We start from the raw sequence: 23775 nt of genomic DNA on the forward strand, positions 1-23775 counted from the left end.
GGAATCTTCAAAGACAACCAACCTTTCTAACTAATATTGCTAGAAGGATAGCTCTGATGCATTGCTATGTTCACATTTTTTTGTCTCATAAAAGATGGTCTTCTGGCCACACAGTTGGGGAAAGAAAGGATGGGAGAGCCTTGGGTGAAAGGAAAAAGCTTCATCCTGCCACATTATCCCATAGGCATTGGTAACAGTGTGTGAGAACCCAAAGTGAAAAGTCCTCTGAGGAACTGACAGGGGAAAAAATAAAATAGCCTTCAAACACACAAACAGGAAGCAACCAGCATTGGATCAGGGCTGTAAGCTCTGGCAAATCTCAGGTGGAGGCACTACCATATCTAAAGGGAAACTCTCATCCTTAACAGAGGGCTTCGAAGTCCTAGAATTAGAGCAAACATTTATTTAGCCTCAATACTGGCCAAACACCTTGCTGAGAGATTTCCTTGCATTATCTCCTGTAATCTGCTCTCTCCAACAGCCCTTTCCCTTGCTACCACTAGTTTTTGTCATCAAAAGTAGATTACTGATATTCATGGGAACAGAAACTATGCCTTTTGTTCCTCATAATTCTTTTGCTCCTCATAATTCTTTTGCTCAATATGGGGCCCAAATATCACAGCACCGAACACAATACTGAGAGGAACAGCTTACACTGGTTAATAGATTCATCCTCTAACCAGGAGTTTTCCTGCCCTTTGAAAATAGACTCCCCCTGGAGAATTTCATAGTCTGTATAGTCCATGGGGTCACAAAGAGTTGGATACAACTGAGCAACTTTCACTTCACTTTAGCTTCTGTAGCTACAACATCTACATAGGCTATTCCTTGCCCTCAACCTTAGATTCTTCTGTTCCCTCTGAGGAGTGCCTCTTTCATCTTTCTTCAACAAACATCACTTATTTTAAAGCAATATAGCTTCATGGCTGGGCAAATGGACCTTCAGAATAAGAGATCCATGTTCGAATTCAGGTGCTGCCATGAAATAGCCATGTGGCACTGAGCAAGTTAATCCTTTGTGTCTGTTTCCCATCAGTGAAATGACTAAGAATAGCTAATCCTAAAGTTATGAGTTACTATAAAGAGTTAATCATTGTTCAGTTCAGTTCAGTCGCTCAGTCGTGTCTGACTCTTTGCGACCCCATGAACAGCAGCAAGCCAGGCCTCCCTGTCCATCACCAACTCCCGGAGTCCACCCAAACCCATGTCCATCACGTCGGTGATGCCAGCCAGCCATCTCATCCTCTCTCGTCCCTTTCTCCTCCTGCCCTCATTGTAATAGAGTTAAAATATAATTAAGGACAAAGCACAATACCTGGGAGGGAAAGTCAAGCTGGAGAGAATATTTGAGGAAAGAGAGAATAAGTGATGACCATGTGATAGCTGGTAGGGTTTTGTTTGTTGGTTAGGCTTTTTTGGGGCTGCAAGTAAAAGAAATTGCATTTGGCTAGCTTAAGCCAAAAAAAAAAAAAAAAAGGAATTTCTAAAGATGCCGCGGCACTAACTGGCTCAAAGTGTAATCAAAACTATCAACCTTGAGAATGATGCACCTATAGGGATCTCAGCAATTGGAATTTGTTTAAGAGCCTTATTCTGGGTGTTGCCCTGGAATGATTTAGCTCCGGAAGCCTTCCGTTTCTGATCCTGGTCTCAGTTCATTTAAAATTCATATTCCAGGATAGGAAATCTGAATCCTGTCTTCTCTTTGGAGAGGAAGCAGGGTAAGCACAGTGACTGATAGTCACCAAGAGAATATAGGATGGCAGTGGGGTTGAAATCTCTATCCTGTTGCTACTGTAACAAATCACCACATACTTAGTGGCTTAAAATAGCACACATTTATTATTTTACAGTTCTGAAGATCAGAAGTCCAAAGATCTTTCTCAGTGGGCTAAAACCAAGGCATCAGCATTGCAGGTCCCTGCTATCTGCTGTGAGTCTTATACAACATAAGGTAATCACAGAGGGACTCTCCCATCACCTTTGCCCTGTAAAGTAACCGGGTCGACAGAGTGATAAGATGTCATATTCCCAGGTCCTGCCTATGCTCAGGGGGAGAGGGCCATATGCATCTATTTATATACCACCTTGTGTCTAAAATGTACTTGTAGTAAGTAAGGTGAGGATAAACAGGTAAAAAGGTTGGAATATAGCATAGGAAGTGTTGCCACAAAAGGTACATATGAGACCTATAGGCAATTGGGAGTAAACTCAAAGGAGGCGGAGGGAAATGGAGTTGAGAAAGAAGGTGAATTATGAGCTGAGATTTGATGGATGAGAACTAGTTCCTAGTGGGAGCTGCACATGTAAACCAAATTCATGTTTCTCGGTAAAAGACTAATGCTTTAATCTAGACCACAGCGGAATTCTAAAAGAGCTAGAAATTAAATCCAGGCAGAATTAATCATTTAATCAGTCAGGCAGGCTACGTTGGTGATGTCAGGGGGCTTAAACAATGCATCTGGATGCCATTTCTAAAGTTTGCTGCATCTTGAAATTCTTCTTATCTTAGGATTACTAAGACTTTTCAGCATCTTTTCACTAAAAAAAAGAAAAGAAAAGCCATAAAGGAGCAGGCATATGTGGAGTTGCTGGAGGAAAAATAGTCATAATATTGTCTAGATAGTATGGTAGCTGAATTCACCAATCAGCCAGTTGCCCTGGGCTTATTAGTTTCTTTTTAATCTTACCCCACAATATAGAACCGCAGGATGGCGTGAAATGTGAAAAAGAGAGAAGGGAGGAGGGAAGAGTATTAGAGTAAGCACAAAATTGAAACAGAGCAAGGAGAAAGCCGTGCATGAAGTTCCAGCTGGCTGGTGTTGATTGATCACAGCTCTGTTGTCAAAGTGGTGGAGGTGAGAGGGGTGGGGTGGGGTGCGGTGGGGGGTCTTAGTCCCAAGAAATTCCTTTTTCATCAGATGTAGGCCCCACTTAGAGTTACCCAAGCCTGAAAACTTTGAGGATTCAAAGTTTTTATCTTAAATTTTTATCCAAATAGTACAAGCATATATTCTTTAAAAAGTCAGGCTTTTACCAAGGAATTGGTAATAAAAGAAAACATTTCTGCCCCTGTCCACCCCACACCCCTGTTTTCAGTTATTTGGGTTGTTCCTATCTTGCCTAGAAAAACATGTTTCTGTCACTCTTGCTTTGTGTGATAATCTAAGAGATCTCCTGACCCTCTTTAGTAGATGAAGATTTAGCTCAACTATAAAAATCATCCCAATTCCTAGCTTCAGTAGAGGTTTATCACTGTTTGTACTTCCTCTATTGATTATTTTTGTCACTTTAAGTCATATATTCCACAGCATTATGTCTTGTTCCATTGTCCACAAATAATAATACCTCTTGACCTTCTCCCTTGCATTGGAAGGATTTTTTAACAGGAATGTTGACAGATGAACACAGTTACACAGGCTGTTAATAGATGAACCATTTTTTTTAAAGGTGTTTTATGTATAAATAAGGTTTAGAAATCCTGGATCAATAAATAGAATAAGTTTCTCTACAGTGGATCATCTCAGTAGCTTTGATATGCAAATATATGCTATGAAGATTCAAAGGGGCTTGTAATGTGTAGCACTTCCCAAACTTTTAATCACATAAACTTTTTTTTCCTCAGAACATCTATTAATATCATAGGAAAATGCTTGTACAAAGGTAGAGGAGGCAATCTCCTGTTGGATGCAAAAGAGGGAGGGTCTGCTCACACACTGAGCACTTGCTACTTGCTGATGCTATTCTAAACGTGATTACATAGCACCCTGGGAGCTCTGTTACTAACAGGATCTCTAGGCGTCTGAGGCACAGACATAACAGATTGTTTGTCCAACATCCCACAGCCAGTTAACTGGAAGAGTCAGGATTCAAACTGAGGCCTCAAATTTAGAACTCCCCAGTTTCGCTATCCTGTCTCCCCCACAGACAGACATGCGGCCTGAAATGAGAACAGTGTAAAAAGACTTTTTTAAATGGCTGTGTTAGAGTCCAGGCTCATATTGCTCTCTACGTGACAGGGTAATAAATCAAAAGACAAAGTGTTGGAGCAAGGAAAAGCAATTTTGTTCAGAAAACCAGCAGTCTGAGAAGATGGTAGACTAGTGTCCCAGAGAACTATATTACCAGAATTAGAATTCAGGCTTCTTTTCTGCAGACAGGGGAGGAGGTGTGGCTAGTTGTTGCAAATTTCTTGGTGCTGGAATCCTTTGTTCTTGCAACTGTCCTGCTAAGTCTGGTCACAACGTTCCTATAAGCTTCCAAAACAATTGTTATTTCTGTTCTGTGATTTTTTGTCTCTGTAAGAATGGAAAATTGTTATACCTTTAAAGGCTAAGACTGAATTGTTATACCTTTAAAGGCAGAGCACTGAGATATTTCAAGCTATGGGCAATATTCTTTTACAAAAGTGCAGGGCCAGCATGACTAAGCACAGGCAACAAAGCACAAGGGTCAGAGCTAATAGATCCACTATGGCGTCAGGTTTGTTCTCTGTTACAATTAGTCATTTAACTAGATTTTGTCATTTCTGTAATCTTTATGCTGCCTTGCTTCTGTAGAGAAGTTCATAATACACCAACAGCACTCACATGTGTTATCTCATTTGAATCTTACCCAACTCTGTTCAATGGTGTAGCTAATTAGGATACAGAGGTTGAGTGTGTTGGCCAACTCATTATAGCTAATCAAAGACTAAAATAACCAGGACATTGCCTTATTACTGGCTATCTGCAAGAGATAGCCAATAATAGGGCAATCTCCAAGTGAGTAGCCTTTCCAGATTTAGCAAATAAAAATATAGGACTCCCAGTAAAATTAGAATTTCAGATAGAAAATAATGTTATGTTAAGTAAAAGTATGTTTCCTGCAATGTTTGAGACATAGGGAAATGTTATCTATGTTTACCTGATTTTTTTTCCAGCATTTTACTTGGCGACCTTACAAGTGAGAACCAAGCTCAGAACACAGGGTTAAGTGGAGAAGAGCAAGGGAGGCCGGGAGGCCTGGAAGCAGTGCGAGGCCACTTCTACCCCTGAGTTCCCTAATTGGTACGTGCCAGTGGGTGAAGGTGAACACAAGGCCAGGCACTTGTAGCCATAGAAGTCTCTTCCAGGGCTTTTTGAAGGGTGATGAAGGCATGATGAGGTCTAATGGTGGGCCCCTGGTTTCCTCAGGTAGCATCCAGGTTGTTCCAGGTGGCCCTCTATATCAGCAGCCAGTTGTAAAGCACTCAGCTGCCCATCACAGCCACGGAACCCATGGACCCACTAAGGTTCATATTCTAAGTGCCCACATAACAGGGGTCATAGGTCAAGGTATAGCTTGTTGCAGTGAAGGTGGCCAGGGGTATTCCACATGCCCACAGAACAGGGCTTATAGGCCAAGGGGCAACTTGTTGGCCGGGGCCCTAGGAGACTGGATAGTGTAGTTCCAAACCTCTTTCACACAGTCTAGAAAGTGTTGCTTTGTGGCTGAAGTATTCTTACGAGCAATCCAAATATTTTCCTGGTAAAGGCTTTGCTATGTATGTTCTGTAAATTAAAACCTCATTATTATTTTCAAATTCTTGATATGCCAAAGATAGTTTGCATTTGAACTCTGGTTGCATTATTACAAAACAAAATTTAACATAACTTTGTCCATACCATACAGGGAAGCACTATTAAAGTTTTTAAAGGAGCTTTAACTCTTGCAACTGTTTGAATGATTGTAAAACATGTTTTCAACTGTTTTATCATCTCTACATGAAACTCTGTTTTCAATGGTGATGATGAGGATTTGACAAGAACACATTAAAAAGCCTATTAGGATTTGCTTATAATGACTGCAACATAAAACTTAATAGAAAAAGCTGTGTTGACTTCCCTTTCTATTGAGATATGGAAAGTCACAGGAGAACATTGTTCTCACCCTAACAATAAGAACAAGCAAGATAATCTACAAAGTCATAATTTTTGAAAGCTGGTATGAGTATAAAGAAACCTAATGAACCCAAGTCCAAAAAGTAACAACATCCTTCTTGAGAGCTTCTTCTATCCTTGGCAGCACTGTCAATGTGAGAGGAAGCTGATGAGAAAAAAGCTGAATCTTGAGGGCAATGTTTCTTATTGAAGTACAGTTGATTTACAATGTTCTATTAATTTCAAGAGCACAACAAAATGATTCATATATATATACACACACACGCACATATATATTTTTTCAGATTCTTCTCCCATACAGGTGATTACAAGATATTGAGTGTAGTTCCCTGTGCTATTTAGTAGCACCTTGTTGTTTGTGTAAAGTGGTTTGTATCTGCTAATCCCAAATTCCTAATTTATCCCTCCCTCCCCTGCTCCCCACTTTGGTAACCATAAGTATGTTTTGTAAATAAATTCATTTCTTTTATTTTTTTAGATTCCATATATAAGTGACTGCATAAGATATTTGTCTTTCTCTGTCTGACTTATTGACACTTAGTATGATAATCTCTAGGTCCATCCATGTTGCTATGAATGGCATTATTTCATTCTCTTTTTGTGGTTAAGCAATATTCCATTATCTATCTTTTTTACTTTTTATTGGAATATAGTTGATTTACAATGTTGCTTTCTGTTGTACAGCGAAGTTAATTGGTTATGCATATACATATGTCCACCCTTTTTTAGATTCTTTTCCCATACAGGTCATAACAAAGTACTGAGTCAAGTTCCCTGTGTTATCTGCTGCTGCTAAGTCGCTTCAGTCATGTCCTACTCTGTGTGACCCCATAGACAGCAGCCCACCAGGCTCCCCCGTCCCTGGGATTCTCCAGGCAAGAACACTGGAGTGGGTTGCCATTTCCTTCTCCAATGCATGAAGGTGAAAAGTGAAAGTGAAGTTGCTCAGTTGTATCCAATCCTTAGTGATCCCGTGGACTGCAGCCTACCAGGCTCCTCCATCCATGGGATTTTCCAGGCAAGAGTACTGGAGTGGGTTGCCATTTCCTTCTCCTCTGTGCTATCTAGTAAGCCCTTATAAGTTATGTATTTTATATACAGTAGTGTGTATATGTCAATCCCAATCTCCCAATTTACCTGCCCCCACCCCACCTTTCCTCTTTGATAACCGTAAGTTTGTTTTCTACAACTGTGACTCTATTTATGTTTTGTAAATAGGTTCATTTGTACCATTTTTAAGATTCCACATATAAGCTATATCATTGATAATTGTATTTCTCTGTCTGACATAGTTTATTCACTATGACGATCTCAAGGTGCATCCATGTCACTGCAAATGGCATTATTTCATTCTTTTTATAGCTGAGTAATATTCCATGGTATATATGTTATCATATCTTTTTTATCCATTCATCTGCCAATAGACAAGTAGGTTGCTTCCATTTCCTGGCTATTGTAAATTGTTCTGCAATGAACATTGGGGAGCATGTATCTTTCTGAATTATGGTTTTCTCTGGATATATGCCCAGAAATCTGATTGTTAGATCATATGGTAGCTCTATTTTTAGTTTTTAAGGAAATTTCATGAGAAAGAAAGTGGCTGTACCAATTTACATTACCACCAACTGTATAGGAGTGTTCACCTTTCTCCATACTCTCCAGCACTTATTGTTTTCACAGATTTTTAGATGATGACCATCCTGACTGGTGTAATATCTCATAATATGAGATATCTATATGTAATATGAGAGAATATCTCATTGTGGTTTTAATTGGCATTTCTGTAATAATTAGTAATGTTGAGCATCTTTTCATGTGTTTTTTGGTCAAAAATAAACAAATGAGCATCTTTGTTAAACATCTCATTAAACTTAAAGCTTTTGCATAGCAAAGGAAGTCATAAACAAAACCAAAAGACAACCCACAGAATTGGAGAAAATATTTGCTAATGAAGTAACCAACAAGGGATTAATCTCCAAACTATACAAACTTCTCATACAGATCAATTTAAAAAAAAAAACAATCAAAAACGGGAAGAAGATCTAAACAGACATTTCTCCAAAGAAAACATACAGGTGTGCCACATCTTTAATCATTCATCTGTCAGTGGACATTTAGATTGCTTCTGTATCTTGGCTTTTGTAAACAGTGCTGCTATGAATACTGAGGTGCATGTATTTAGTGCAATTTCAAAAGTGTTTAAAGCCTCAGGAGCTCAGACACAGAGGGGTCTGCCCCTCCCCACCAACTCTTTCTACAAGCCTTCACGGAGTGTATTCAGGACAGACTAGGGTATGGTAAGATTGCTGAGAGACCCCCAGTGCACAGGCGTGTAGAGACTGCAGAAGTCTGCACAAGAGAACTTAGGGACCTCCCTCAGCTCTAAGATCCTGGTGCAGATTTTGAGGAGTAACTGCCTACTCCTGGGGGAGAAACTGGAGAGCTGAGGAAAGCTTCCCCACATGCAGCTGGGTGAAGCCTGCTGGAGTCCAAGGAAAGGGGAGAGAAATTCCACAGACACTAAAGGACCTTACCTTACCAGATTCCATCCTTCTCCCTGCCAGGGGAGGAGCTGGTGAGCTGAGGAAGACACCTTGCTCTGAACATAAGTGCATAGGGCCAGCTAGAATCCAGGGGCAGAACAGGGCTATTGAGAGAAACCCCCAGATGCGGCAATGAGCACAAGGCAAAGTGCTGATAACATACCCTCAAGCACTCATATTCCAAGCCCTGCTACAGGAAAGGTTCTCATTAACGTGAAGTATATGGTGAACTAAATCTAACTCCAGCAGCAAAACTTCCAGACCTGAATCAAGGGCAGACTGGATTGTATCAAACATTCTCCCTAATGGTCTGTCAGAAAAGAAAAAAAAAAGGTCTACCTTTGTCTATTGATTTCTTCAGACTCTACTATTCATTGATCATTTATCATGTCTGAATTCAGTCAAAATCAAGTTACAAGGCACATGGAAAAATGACTCTTCCCTTAAACAGAAAACAGTAAATAGAACCAGACCTAGTAAATAATAGCATTGCTGCTGGAATGATCAGGCATTTTTATATAACAATACATATATAAAATGATAACACAGAAAATGTGAACATGTTTGAACAGATGAACAATTTCATATCCAAGTGGAAATGCTAGACATAAAAAATGTACCAGAGATAAAGATTCATTTCAACGAGTTTATTAGCAGACCGGACACAGCAGAAGGAATTGGTAAAATTGAAAATAGTTCACTTTTGAATTCTGTTTGCACTAAAGTATATATTAGCACACACACACATACCTGGGATATATATAATGCCCAAATAAACATGTAATTTGAGTTCCTGGAGAACTATTTGAATGGCCTGGAACTTTCTAAAATGTATGAAAGACATCAACCCATGATTCAATAGGTTCAGCAAATCCAAAGAAAGATAAATACAAAGAAATAATGATAAAAGCACCTTTAGAGCATTGTAACCAAACTGCTGAAAAACAAGCATAAAGAGAAAATCTTGAAAGCTGCCAGAAGAAATAAGACACATTTCATCTAGGGGAACAACAATAGAAATCATAGCTTCTCAACAATGGAGAAAACAATGGAATGACATCTTTAAGGAAAGGAGAAAAGAAATCAATCTAGAATTCTAGGTCTAGTGGAATTATTTCCTAAAAATTAAGAAAAGTGAAATAGGGTGGGACAAATTGTGAGACTGGGATTGACATATATACACGACTACATATAAAATAGATAACTAACAAGAGCTTACTGACTAGCACAGGGAACTCTACTCAATGTTGTGTGGTGACCGAAATGGGAAGGAAATCAAAAAAAGAGGAAATATATGTATGCAGGAGACATGGGTTTGATCCCTGGGTCAGGAAGATGCTCTGGAGTAGGAAAAGGCAACCCACTCCAGTATTCTTGCCTGGAGAATCCCGTGGACAGAGGAGACTTGCAGGGTAAAGTCCACGGAGTCACAAAGAGTCAGATATGACTGAGGGACTGAGCGCACACACATGGTTCTGCATCAGAGCAGATTCTTAGGGCTGGCACAAGAGACTCGGAAAAAGCAGACACAGGAGGCAACAACCTTGGCTGTAGCTGGAGGCCTTTTTCTGGGAATTCGGGAAATTAATGCCTTGGCAAATTTTTTGAGAGTTTCTGAGATCTCAGCATTGAAGCAGGAGATAAGAAAATTGGCTAGTGTCAGTTTTGTGAGCTTATGGAGACATTTCTTGGGGATTACCCAAAATAGATAAAGAGACTTAGGAGCAATACTGGGGTCCTCCAATAATAAATAAAGACATTGTTAAATTAAAAAGGCAAAATAAAGATATTTTCAAACAGACAAACGTGAAGGAAACTGTGGCATAGAGACCTCTACTATAAGGAATGCAAAAAATTATTTTAGCTGAATAAAAACAGTACCTGATAGAGAACTAGTTCTTTGAGAAGGAAGAGAAAACATGTCAGTAAATATAAAGGACATTAGAAGCCACATACACAAAAATACACATTTTAAAAAGACTATTAATCTTTTAAAGTAAAGATAATGACATTGTAGTGTGAGGTTCTGGCATATTTAGAAGTAAAATATATAACAAGAGGACAAAGAGTGAGAGGATAATAATTAAAGCATGTTATTTTGAGATTGTTACATTGTAAAGTAGTAAACAACTTTTCATTGTAGATGTGGCATGTTAGAAATGTCTATGATAATCTCTAGATCAACCATTAAAATTTTAACAAAGAGAGACATAACTTGATAATAACTAGCATGGAAAATAAAAATAAAATGAATACTTAAAAATAATTAAATCACACACACACAAAGGCAGAAGAGGAGGAATCAAAGAAAAAAACAGATGGAACAATATAAATCAAAGATCACTATGATCACTACGGTAGATTAAAATTCACATAACTTGGGCTTCCCAGGTGGGGCTAGTGGTGAAGAGCCCGCCTGCCAGTGCAGGAGATGGGAGAGCTGTGGGTTCAATCCCTGGGTCGGGAAGATCCCTGGAGGAGGGCATGGCAGCCCACTCCAGTACTCTTGCCTAGAGAATCCCATGGATAGAGGAGCCTGGGGGGCTACAGTCCATAAGGTCACAAAGAGTCAGACACAACTGAAGCTACTCAACACACACACACACAAACACACACACACCAACAGCTGCAATATGGACTAAAGAGCCAAACTGAAAGTCAGAGATGGTCAGACTGGCTAAAAATAAACAAGACCAAAGTGCATCTGTTGACAAGAAACACACTTGACACATAGAGACAGGGAAAATTTGAAAGTAAAATAGTGGAACATGAAAAAGGATACACTGTGCAAATACTAATCACTAAAAATCGACCATTACTTAGTAACAAAGCAGACATCAAGGTAAAGAGTGTTCCTGGGATAGAGAGGCATTTCACAATGATAAAGGGTATAGGTGATCAAGAGGCTGTAACAGGGGACTTCCCTGGTGGTCCAGTGGTTAAGACTTCGCCTTTAAATGCAGCGATCCCTGGACCTAATATCCCACATGCCTCGTAGCCAAGAAACCAAACATAAAACAGAAGCAATATTGTAACAAATTCAATAAAGACTTAAAAATGGTCCACATCGAAGAAAAAAAGACTACAACAGGTTTAAATGAAACAGAGCTAAATAAAAGTATATATAGATATACAATTATTGAAGAATTTAACACTTTTCTCTAAGCAATGGATAGGACAACTAGACAAAAAGAATAAGTACCCAAGACATGGAAGATGTAACCCAACTTAACTGACAGATACTCCCAATGATAGAAAAGGACTGTATAATCTTCTCAAGTGCACATGAAAAATTCACCAAGATAGACTGTTTTCTGGGCCATAAAACACATCTTAATAAATTTCAAAAAGTCAAAATCATATACAGTATTCTCTGGCTGCAATGTGTTAAATTAGAAATTTATAACAATAAAATATTATAATAGATTTTTCTGTAATGATAAAAATATTATGTATCTGTATTGCTCAATAAGGTGATCACTTTCCATGTGTAACTGTTAAGCACTATAAATTTGACTAGAGTGACTTAGCAGCTGAATTTTTAATTTTAATCCTTTTCATTAATAAAAATTTAAATACACACATATGGCTAGTGATTACTGTACTGGATAGTAAAAATGTAGAAAAGTAAAAAATGTTCATATATTTGGAAATTAAACAATACATTTCTAATGACACATGGTTTTTTTTAAGTCAGCATGATAAACTAGAAGATATTTTTCACAGAATCATAGTGAAACACATAATTTCAAATTTTATGAAACACAGATAAAAGTTTTTAGAGGAAATTTCATAGTTTTAAATGTCTATATTGTAAAGTAAAATAAAAAATAAATAAATTAATAAAAAAATAAATGTCTATATTAAGAAAGAGTAAAAATCTAAAATCAGTGATCCAGTCTTCCACTTTAAGAAGCTAAAAAAGGTAGCGTAGTTAATTCAAATTACATAAATAAAAGGAAAAGATTACAACAAAGCCAAAAAAATAGAAAAGAAACAATAGAGAAAAATCAACAAGTAAATGTAGAGTCTTTGAAAAGAGTGATAAACGACTACCATAACGTAAAAAGCACACATACCCATATCAATAATGAAGGAAGCAGGTTATATCCTCCAGGCATTAAAATGATAATAAAAGAACATCAGGAGAAGCTTCATTCTAATAATTTGATAACTCAAATGATACAAACATATTTCTGAAAAGCATTTTTAACACAACAAAAAAGAGAAAATTCCTAGCTCCGTTAAATAAATTGAATTTGTCAATTAAAATTTCCCTACAAGAACCCCAGTCCTCATGAATGTAAATGCAAAAATTCTTAACAAAATATTGGCAAATTGAACTCAGGTATATATAAAATATAAAGATACATATAAAAATATGAAATATACATATATGTATAACATAAAGAATAATGCATTCTGAACTAGTGGAGTCTATTGGAAGAATATAAGATTGTTTCAGTTCAGTTCAGTTCAGTCTCTCAGTCATGTCCAACTCTTTGCAACCCCAAGAATTGCAGCACGCTAGGCCTCCCTGTCCATCACCAACTCCTGGAGTTCACCCAAACTCATGCCCATCAAGTTGGTGATGCCATCCCGCCATCTCATCCTCTGTCATCCCCTTCTCTTCCTACTCCCAGTCCCTCCCAGCATCAGGGTCTTTTCCAATGAGTCAACTCTTCGCATGAGGTGGCCAAAGTATTGGAGTTTCAGCTTTAGCATCAGTCCTTCCAATGAACACCCAGGACTGATCTCCTTTAGAATGGACTGGTTGGATCTCTTTGCAGTCCAAGGGACTTGCAAGAGTCTTCTCCAACAACACAGTTCAAAAGCATCAATTCTTTGGCGCTCAGCTTTCTTCACAGTCCAACTCTCACATACATACATGACCACTGGAAAAACCATAGCCTTGACTAGACCAACTTTTGTTGACAAAGTAATGTCTCTGCTTTTGAATACGCTATCTAGGTTGGTCATACTTTCCTTCCAAGGAGTAAGTGTCTTTTAATTTCATGGCTGCAATCACCATCTGCAGTGATTTTGGAGCCCCCCAAAATAAACTCTGACACTGTTTACACTGTTTCCCCATCTATTTCCCATGAAGTGATGGGACCAGATGCCATGATCTTCGTTTTCTGAATGTTGAGCTTTAAGCCAACCTTTTCACTCTCCTCTTTCACTTTCATCAAGAGGCTCTTTAGTTCCTCTGCACTTTTTGCCATAAGGGTGGTGTCATCTGCATATCTGAGGTTACTGATATTTCTCCGGGCAATCTTGATTCCAGCTTGTGCTTCCTCCAGCCCAGCGTTTCTCATGATGTACTCTGCATATAAGTTAAATAAGCAGGGTGACAATATACAGCCTTGACGTACTCCTTTTCCTATTTGGAACCAGTCTGTTTAAGCCTTGGAAAATCAATGTAGTTAACCACATTAACAGATTAAAGGGAAAAAATCATATGATTCTCCTGATGAATTCAGAAAATCATTTGACAAAATTCAACACTATTTCGCATAAACCAAAAATATCTTAACCTGGGAATCAAAGTAAAATTCCCAATGTAATAAAAGTCATCTATGATTAACCTATTACTAATATCAATGACCTATTAAATGCTTTCCTCCTAAGATTGGAAACAAGATAAGAATGTTTTGTTTACTACTTTATCTTTTATCACAGATTTTACTAGAGGCCCTACCCAGCACAATATGATCATCAAAAATAAAGTTTATTTTCAAAAAATGAATAAAGTTTGTAAAAGAATAAGTAGCAGTTTTTCCCATAGGTGGAATAATTTTGTGTATAGAATATACTAAGGAATGTACAAAAACTCTATCAGAACTAATAAGTAAAATTTAACAGAGGTACAGAATACAAGGGGCTTCCCTGATTGCCCAGTGATAAAGAATCCACCTGCCAACCATGAGATGAAGGTTCAATCCCTGGGTCAAGAGAAGATCCTCTAAAGAGGGAAATGTCAACTGACTTCAGTATTCTTGCCTAGAAAATCCCATGGACAGAGGAGTCTGGTGGGTAATAGTCCATGGGATTGCAAAAGAGTTGGACACGATTTATCAACTAAACAACAACAACAACAGAATACAAAGTATAAAAAAATATACAAAATCAAATGATTTTTCTATATACTAACAATAAACAGCTGAAAATATAAATTAAAATACCATCCTATAAAAGCACCCCAAAACATAGAACACTTAAGGATCAATTTAACAAAAGATACACTTTTATACTGAAAACTAAACATCATTGCTAAGAGAAATTAAAGACATAAATGGAAAAAATTCCATGTTCTTGAGTGGGAAGATTCAGTGTGTTACTATGGGAATTCTACTCAAATGCTCTAGAGTCAGTGCTACCCAGTCAAAATAACAGCAGACTATGAGTGGAAATTGACAAGTTGATTCTAAAACTTCAACAAAGGGCTTCCCTGGCGGCCTAGCGGTTAAGACTCCGTTTCCACTGCAGGGAGTGCAGATTTGATGCCTGGTTGGGGAAGTTCCTCGTGCCATGAGATGCAGCCAAAGGGAAAAAAATTATACATATATAACTTACATAAACAAGAAGGATCTACAAGAGTCAAATTTTCAAAAAGGATGAATAAGCTTGGAGGACTTAGCTTCGTTTCAGTACTTGCTTAAAAGCTACATTAATCATAACAGTGTGATATTTTTTAAAGTGAAAGTGAAAGTGAATTCACTCAGTCATGTCCGACTCTTTGCGATCCCATGGACTGTAGCCCACCAGGCTCCTCTGTCCATGGGATTCTCCAGGCAAGAATACTGGAGTGGGTTGCCATTTCCTTCTCCAGGGGATCTTCCCGACCCAGGGATTGAACCCAGGTCTCCTGCATTGCAAGGCAGATGCTTTAACCTATGAGCCACCCGCTAAAAAGATAGGCAAATAGATTCTTGGAACAAAACAGAGCAACCCACACATACATAGTGAAATGATTTTTCGACAAGGGTACCTAAGAAATTCAAAGAGAAAAGGAAAGTATCATTAAAGTGCGATGGATGTACAACTGGATATCTATATACAGGCAAACCTTAGAGATATTGCAGGTTTGGTTCCAGATCATTCAGTAAAGTAAAGATCACAATACTGCAATAAAGTAAGTCATGCAATATTTTTTGTTTCCTAGTGCCTATGAAAGTTATGCTCATACTAGACTGTAGTCCACTACATGATAAGTGTGCAATATCATCATGTCTGAAAATAACAGTTTATTATCCCAGTTTAAAAATACTTAATTGCTAAAAAAAAAAAAAAAACTAACCAACATCTGAATGTTGAGGGAATTTCTTTTGTTGGTGGTTTTAGTCTTGCCCCGATATTTGTGGCTGCTAACCGTGGCTGTTGAAGTTTGGGATGACTGTGGCAAAGCCACATCTTCCTGTCATGGATAATTTCCCTGTAGCGTGAAATGCTGGTTGATAGCATTTTACACACAGTATTAATAGAATGTCTTTCAAAACTGGAGTCAATCCTCTCAAACCCTGATGCTGCTTTATCATCTAAATTTATGTCATATTCTAAATTTTTGGTTGTCATTTCAATAACCCTATAGCATCTTCACCAGTAGATTCCATCTCAAGAAACCACTTCTTTGCTCATTCATAAGAAAGCAACTCCTAATCCATTAATCATAAGGGATTTGATTTAGGTCATACCTGAATGGTCTAGTGGTTTTCCCTGCTGTTGCTGCTGCTGCTAAGTCACTTCAGTCGTGTCCGACTTTGTGCGACCCCTTAGACGGCAGCCCACCAGGCTCCCCTGTCTCTGGGATTCTCCAGGCAAGAAGACCGGAGTGGGTTGCCATTGCCTTCTCCAATGCATGAAAGTGAAAAGTGAAAGTGAAGATGCTCAGTCGCATCTGACTCTTAGCGACCCCATGGACTGCAGCCTACCAGGCTCCTCCATCCATGGGATTTTCCAGGCAAGAGTACTGGAGTGGGGTGTCATTGCCTTCTCTGAGTGGTTTTCCCTACTTTCTTCAGTTTAAGTCAGAATTTGGCAATAAGGAGTTCATGATCTGAGACACAGTCAGCTCCCAGTCTTGTTTTTGCTGACTGTATAGAGCTTCTCCCTCTTTGACTGCAAAGAATATAATCAATCTGATTTTGGTGTTGACCATCTGGTGATGTCCATGTCCATCTTCTCTTATGTTGTTGGAAGAGGCTGTTTGCTATGACCAATGCATTCTCTTGGCAAAACTCACACACTAGTAAAGTAATGCTCAAAATTCTCCAAGCCAGACTTCAGCAATACATGAACCATGAACTTCCAGATGTTCAAGCTGGTTTTAGAAAGGGCAGAGGAACCAGAGATCAAATTGCCAACATCCGCTGGATCATCAAAAAAGCAAGAGAGTTCCAGAAAAACATCTATTTCTGCTTTATTGACTATGCCAAAGCCTTTGACTGTGTGGATCACAATAAACTGTGGAAAATTCTGAAAGACATGGGCATACCAGACCACCTGACCTGCCTCTTGAGAAACCTATATGCAGGTCAGGAAGCAGCAGTTAGAACTGGACATGGAACAATAGACTGGTTCCAAATAGGAAAAGGAGTACATCAAGGCTGTATACTGTCACCCTGCTTATTTAACTTATATGTAGAGTACATCATGAGAAATGCTGGGCTGGAAGAAGCACAAGCTGGAATCAAGATTGCCTGGAGAAATATCAATAACCTCAGATATGGAGATGACACCACCCTTATGGCAGAAAGTGCAGAGGAACTAAAGAGTCTCTTGATGAAAGTGAAAGAAGAGAGTGAAAAAGTTGATTTAAAGCTCAATGTTCAGAAAACGAAGATCATGGCATCTGGTCCCATCACTTCATGGCAAACAGATGGGGAAATAGTGGAAACAGTGTCAGAGTTTATTTTTGGGGGCTCCAAAATCACTGCAGATGGTGATTGCAGCCATGAAATTAAATGATGCTTACTCCTTGGAAGAAAAGTTATGACCAACCTAGATAGCATATTCAAAAGCAGAGACATTACTTTGCCAACAAAGGTCCATCTAGTCAAGGCTATGGTTTTTCCAGTGGTCATGTATGGATGTGAGAGTTGGACTGTGAAGAAAGCTGAGTGCTGAAGAATTGATGCTTTTGAACTGTGGTGTTGGAGAAGACTCTTGCGAGTCCCTTGGACTGCAAGGAGATCCAACCAGTCCATCCTAAAGGAGATCAGTGTTCATTGGAAGGACTGATGTTGAAGCTGAAATTCTAATACTTTGGGCACCTCATGAGAAGAGTTGACTCATTGGAAAAGTCCCTGATGCTGGGAGGGATTGGGAGCAGGAAGAGAAGGGGATGACAGAGGATAAGATGGCTGATGGCATCACCAACTCGATGGACATGAGTTTGGGTGAACTCCAGGAGTTGGTGATGGATAGGGAGGCCTGGCGTGCTGCGGTTCATGGGGTCGCAAAGAGTTGGACACGACTGAGCGACTGAACTGAACTGAATCCATTGATGTTTTATCATCTTCATATCTTCAGGCTCCACTTAGTAATTTTAGTTTTCTGACTGTTTCTATGACATCTGCAGTTAATTCTTCCTGTGAAGTCCTGAACCCCTTAAAATCATTCATGAGGGCTAGAGTCAACTTCTTTCAAACTCTTGCTAATGTTGATATTTTGCCTTCTTCTCATGAATCACAAATTTTCTTAATGGCATCAAGAATTGTGAATCCTTTCCGGAAGTTTTAAAATTTACTTTGCCCAAATCCATTACTCTCTATGGCAATGATAACCTTACAAAATGTATTTCTTAAATAATAAGACTTGAAAGTCAAAATTACTCCTTGATCATGGGTTCTAGAATAGATGTGTTAGGAGGCATGAAAGCAACATGAATTTTGTACATCTCTATCAGAGACCTTTAGTGGCCAGGTACATTGTCAGTGAGCTGTAACATTTTTAAAGGAACCATTTTTCTGAGCAGTAGGTCTCACAGAGGGTTTAAAATATCCAGTAAACTGGATAGCCTAGACGTGCTATCATCTAGGCTTTGTTGGTCCATGTATACAGCATAGGCAGAGTAGACTTAGCACTATTCTGAAGGGTCCTAGGGTTTTCAGAATGATAAATGAGCACTTGTTTCAATTTAACGTCACCAGTTGTATTAGCCCCTAACAAGAGAATCACACTGTCATTTGAAACTTTGGACACAGGCATTGACTTCTCCTCTCTAGCCATGGAGGTCCTAGATGGCATCTTCTTCTAACACAAGACTGTTTTGTTTACAACGAATATCTGTTGTTTAGTGTAGCTACCTTCCATAGCTACCTTAGCTAGATCTTATAGGCAACTTCTACATCAGCACTTGCTGCTTCACCTTGCACTTTCATATTGCAGAGATGCCTTTTTTCCTTAAACCTTATAAACCAAACTCCGCTAGCTTCAAACTTTTCATCTGCAATTCCCTCACCTCTTTCAGCCTTCATAGAACTGAAGAGAGTTAGGGTCTTCTTCTGGGTTAGTCTTTTGCCTAAGGGGATGTTGTGGTTAATTTGCTTTTCTGTCCAGATCACTAAAACTTCCTCCATATCAGCAATAAGGCTGTTTTACTTTTTTGTCATTCATGTATTCACTGGACTAGCACTTTTAATTTCAAAGAACTTTTCCTTTGCAGTCACAAGTTGGCTAACTGTTTGGTGAAAAAGACCTAGCTTTTTTTTTTTTGTAAATTAATTAATTTATTTTAATTGGAGGCTAATTACTTAACAATATTGTAGTGGTTTTTGCCATACATTCACTTAGCTTTTGATCTATCTCAGCTTTGACATGCCTTCCTCATTAAGCTTGGGCTTCCCTGGTGGATCAGCAGAAAAGAATCGCCTGCAGTGCAGAAGACTGCCTGCAATGCAGGAAACCCAGGTTCAATTCCTGGGTCAGGAAGATACCCTGGAGAAGGAAATGGCAACCCACTCCAGGATTCTTGCCTAGGAAATTTCATGGACAGAGGGACATGGTGGGCTACAGTCCATGGGGTCACAAGAGTTGGACACGACTTAGCGAGAACCACCACCACCCACCTCACTAAGCTTAATCATTTCTAGGTTTGATTTAAATTGAAAGACATGTGATTCTTCCTTTGACAGAATAGAGTTATTAATTGGCTTAATATCAATATTGTATCTCAGCGAGTAAGGAAGCCCAAAGAGAGGGAGAAAGATGAGGGAACAGCCTGATCCATGGAACAGTCAGAACACATACAGAATTTATCTATTAAGTTCACTGTCTTATATGAGCATGGTTCACGGAGCCTCAAAAAATTTCAATTGTAACATCAAAGATCAGTGATCACAGATCACCATAACAACTATAACAATAATGAAAAAGTTTCAACTACTACGAGAATTAGCAAAATGTGACACAGAGATCTGAAGTAAGCAAATGCTGTTGAAAAAATGGTAAATGGTGCCAATATTGCTCAACACAAGGTTGCCACAAGTCTTTAATTTGTGGGAATAAAAAGAGCAGTATTTCCAAAGCATAATAAAATGAAACACAATAAAATGAGGTATGCCTGTAACAAATTACCAATACATGCAACAAACTGAATGAATCTTTAAAATATTAAGCTTAATAAAAGGAGTCAGACACTAAAGAGTATACACTGATTTATTCCATTTGTATGAAGTCCTTTCCACAGTAATAGATACCAGATAAAGGGGCTGCTTCTAGAGCCATTGACTGATTGCTAGTACAAAAAAACTTTTTAGGGTGAAAAAATGTTCTGTATCTCAATTGAGAGGTAAGTATTTGTTCACTTGTCAAAAATGATCAAAAGTGTATTAAAATCAGTATATTTCACTGAATGTTAAGCCTCAATAAAACTTTTCCAATAAAAAATGAAGTATTGTTTGCAAAAGTAGGCTTTAAGTTTCTCAAAAAATTTTAATTTGTAAGGATAGTACAAATTCCATGTTTAATATCTTCTATAATATATGTATTTTATTTTTCTTATTTTATATATGTATATTTCACCAAGACTTATCTGAAGTGCCTCAGAGGACTCTGCTGTTTGTTTCAATGAGCCATACAAATGCCACGATATGAAAATGCTGGGAAGTAATGTCTACCTGAAGTTGAAGCAGGGAGGATGAATGGGGAGAGAGACAGGTTTGGGAAGCAGGATGCGGAAAAATGGAAGTAATGTCTATGTCATAATGTTGCTGTAAGGATTAAAACGAAATGGATTCTGTGAAAGTATAATGAGATCAAGCATCTAATGCTTTTAGATTCCAAAGCAGATGCTCAATAAATACTATTTCCTCTCCTTCTTGGGCACTATTATTTTGGGGAGGTGCAGATTTTGCCTTTCTATATGGAAACCTACAAATTCTATTTGGGGAAATGTATTTGTTGTACCTTTATTTCCTATAAGAAAAGGTTGGAATAGTCAGGGGATCCAGTTTTGGCTGCTCTTTGGAAATGAGCTGCTACTGCTGCTACGTCACTTCAGTCGTGTCTGACTCTGTGCAACCCCATAGATGGCAGCCCACCAGGCTCCCCTATCCCTGGGATTCTCCAGGCAAGAACACTGGAGTGGGTTGCCATTTCCTTCTCCAATGCAGGAAAGTGAAAAGTGAAAGTGAAGTTGCTCAGTTGTGTCTGACTCTCAGCGACCCCATGGACTGCAGCTTTCCAGGCTCCTCCATCCATGGGATTTTCCAGGCAAGAGTACTGGAGTTGGAAATGAGCTAACTTATAAAAAAGAATATTCTGAGTCTTTGTAGTTATGGCCTTAAACTATGTAAATCAGGGATTCTGAATCCATTAATTGATCTTTGTGTAATCATGTGAGCTGTGAAAAGGGCAATATTCCTACAAAATTAAATACTTTGTCATAATTAAGATGATAGTAGGAAGCTTTTCAGAAACATGAAAGACTTTTTTCTAGACAATAGATGATTACTTAATTTGAAATACCAAAGTTAGAAATTCATTTATTTATTGAGATAACAAGTGTTCAAGAAGAATTGTTTTTAAGTTACTTCAAACAGCCCTATGACTTAATCTCTCAAATTAATTTAGAAAGAGTATGTCACTGATGAAAACGTCTTTCAAGGGAGTTTTAAGCCAGTAAAATCTAAATCAATGGTTATTTTTTAAACAGTACTACCAATTTAGACTTGAGGCAATCATCAAAACAATCCACTGGGTGTTATTTCATGCTTTGAACAAGAGGCATGGAAAGCTCAAGTTTGGTTTTGGCTCAGGGGTTTTGTTTTGTTTTTGTTGTTGCTGTTTATGATATATTCTCTATTTCTCCAACATTTAACATTAATGATTTTTAGACATTTTTGGTGCACCCACAATACATCATAGCAAACACATTTCTGCGTTTCATTTTCACAGTTCTTATTTTACAGATGGTTGAGTCAGGGAGCAACATAGGGGTGTTGATTTATTTACTAACCCAGGGTCCCCAGCTGATAAAAAACTGAGCTGGGGGTTGCCTTATGCCCTCTCTGTTTCCCAGTGGTTTCTGACATCCCACTCTATCCCTGTGCACCCTATCCTCTCTGGGGGAATCTGAAGGAGAAGGGCTACCATGATGTCAGGAACCACCCCCACTAAGCCTTCCTTAGGCTTTAGGTAGGGAGACCTCAGGGCGCTGTGGCTAAAGGCAGAGGCACCCAGCAAGTTTACATTCCCATCAGGGCTCTCCTGAGTGGTCTCTCTGCTTACAACCCATGACAGCATCTTGGGGATGTACAGTTTTTCCTACCCATTGTGCACTCAAGGGAACTTCCGATCCAGGACCCCTGCTCCCAACCCACCATGCTATTTGCAGCCCCTCCCCATCCCCAGGCAGACGCTAGCTTCAGAAAACCACTTGTTTCTCTGCCTGCCAAGAAGCATGAGGAGAAGACTCAGCCACTTGGGTGTGATATGAGCAGTACCTCACCACATAGCGTGAATCACGCGGCACAAAATGCATGCTTGAGAAAAGGCATCACACTCAACACTCTTTGCAAAGCCATGAAACTCCCACCATTTTATTCCCTCCTCAAGAGCCCTCGGGAACTATTGCTATTTTAACTAGTTTAAATCATTTTTCTTATAAGCTAAGTCTAATGTCTCAGCAAACTCAGCTGTCAGTGAATGTTGGAGAAAGGCAAAAGAACAACAGATTTTTCTTTTCAACCTTGGGGTTGAGAGCATTTCAGCCATTTAAAAAAAATGAGTCCCAGGCAAGGCTGACATCTTTCCTAATCTGTAGCTTTTCATTTACTTCTGATAGTTGGTGTTACAAAATAGAACATGGGCCGTGGTAGTGATTTAGTCACTAAGTTGTGTCTGACTCTTGTGACCCCATGGACTGTAGCCCATCAGGAACCTCTGTCCATTCTGGATTTCCCAAGCAAGAATACTAGAGTAGGCTGCCATTTCCTTCTCCAAGAACATGAGTATAAGGAAGCAACTTCCCATCTGGGACAGCATTACTAGCATTGAGACTACTTATCTACACTTTTCTGAATGCTTAGTATTTATCTGCAGAGACTCAGTGATAAAAGTCTCTAGGGCACTCTGGACTTGTGAGTTGCCATTTATTTGGTGCCAGGTACTTTGCATACATTTCTTTAATGATTATACTATAATACAGATATCATTTTCCCATTTTACTGATAAACCAAGACTCAGAGAGGTCAGGAAATTATTGAAAACAATAATAATGAGAGTTAGCATTCAGTAAGCACCCTCTAGGTAACAAGCATGGTACAAAATGCTGTGTCTCTACTGTTTCCTTAAACATTCTTGGTCTCATTTCTTCTTGACAACAGCCCAGCAAGGTAGATACTATTATTATGCCTATTTCACAGAGGGGAGAAAGAGGTTAGAGAGGACAAGTAGCACATAATTGGAAGTCACATAATTGGTCAGTGGCAGTTCCAGGCCTGGAACATGGGTCAGATAGACACCAGAGACCATACTCAACCACTCCACTCAAAAAATCTCCTCTGAAGTTCCAACTCCAACCCAGGTCTGCCTAACTCCAAAGCAGACAGACTTTTCACTACCATGTTTCCTAGCAATAAATACCAGTTTTAGGGAGTTACTCATACAGGTGGTTTGAACAGTGCAACTAATTCCACCCAAACTGTCCTTTAACAACCCCATTTGACAACACTTCTGTGGAATTTGTCAGACCCATTCCTACACTGTCTCTTGTTGGCTGAGTGAACTTGTAAATGTTCCTCAACCTCTCTGAGCCTCCACTCCTAATTCCTTGGGAAATAATAGTACCCACCTTGGAATATTGTTGT

General features: G+C 38.9%; 1 pseudogene; it reads right to left on the reverse strand.

Moving 5' to 3' along the window:
- Positions 1-294: 294 nt before the first annotated feature.
- LOC120854129 lies at positions 295-22448 on the reverse strand (annotated as a pseudogene).
- Positions 22449-23775: the final 1327 nt, after the last annotated feature.

The sequence above is a fragment of the Oryx dammah genome, unplaced genomic scaffold (genome assembly GCF_014754425.2).
Source record: "Oryx dammah isolate SB20612 unplaced genomic scaffold, SCBI_Odam_1.1 HiC_scaffold_27, whole genome shotgun sequence".
In the NCBI taxonomy this organism is placed as follows: domain Eukaryota; kingdom Metazoa; phylum Chordata; class Mammalia; order Artiodactyla; family Bovidae; genus Oryx; species Oryx dammah.